Source organism: Alosa pseudoharengus, unplaced genomic scaffold (genome assembly GCF_046254945.1).
Source record: "Alosa pseudoharengus isolate Yale_2024_CS ecotype anadromous, Long Island Sound unplaced genomic scaffold, YU_APseudo_1.1 YU_APseudo_1.1_scf_23, whole genome shotgun sequence".
Lineage (NCBI taxonomy): Eukaryota > Metazoa > Chordata > Actinopteri > Clupeiformes > Clupeidae > Alosa > Alosa pseudoharengus.
Window position 1 is genome coordinate 15,945,749 of NW_027468685.1, and position 884 is coordinate 15,946,632.

At 48.8% G+C, this 884-nt stretch overlaps 1 protein-coding gene across 1 annotated transcript in view; it reads right to left on the bottom strand.

The window, feature by feature from the left end:
• Positions 1 to 776: 776 nt before the first annotated feature.
• Positions 777 to 884, bottom strand: part of elp2 (elongator acetyltransferase complex subunit 2) — a 30,610-nt gene continuing 30,502 nt past the window's right edge. The window contains exon 22 of the mRNA XM_076301770.1: positions 777 to 884. This exon is cut by the window's right edge and continues 1,264 nt beyond it. The gene's annotated coding sequence lies outside the window, so the exon portion shown is untranslated.

Below are 884 nucleotides of genomic sequence, written 5' to 3' on the forward strand. Positions count from 1 at the left end.
GAGAGAGAGAGAGAGAGAGAGAGAGAGAGAATAGAGGGAGAAAGTGAGAGAGTGACACAAAGGGGGCTCTGAGAAAAGGAGTGAGAGAAAGAAAAGAGTGAAAGGGGGAAATGGGAGAGAGAACGCGAGAGAGAGAAAGAGAGAGAGAACGCGAGAGAGAGAGAGAGAGAGAGAGAGAGAGAGAATGAGAGAGAGAGAGAGAGAGAGAGAACGAGAGAGAGAGAGAGAGAGAGAGAGAGAGAGAGAGAGAGAGAGAGAGAGAGAGAGAGAGAGAGAGAGAGAGAGAGAGAGAGAGAGAGAGAGAGAGCTGGCCCCTAATGCACTGTATTCAGCTGCTGAGCGACTCCACGCAGGGCTCTGACTAACGACCTCTCATTCATCACCGCAGTGGGGCCTGGCCGACAGCTCATACCTCAGCCGCTCAGAACCTGCAACTAACGCACAATTCCGTTTCCGGAATGTTCCTCTGCAGTCACCGCGCTGACACCCAGCCATTTGCTCTCCTCACCTCATTCTCCTGCGTCATACACCCGCCAGCTTCCCTGATATAATTAACACACACACACACACACACACACACACAGCCATTTCCCTATTCACACACACGCACACACATTCACACACACAGAGCCATTCCCCATTGACACACACACACACACACACACACACACACACACACACACACACACACACACACACACACACACACACACACACACACAGACCCTCTTTCAAGCACACCTGCTCCATCTGTTCCAGAACTCAAGAGATGCAGATGAAGTAGAAAATGCCATTTATTATTACAATATTAAAACAACACTCCTAACAAGAGCTTTATATACAAGTAGAACATGATACATTTACAGAAAGTACTCTGGTGTTCG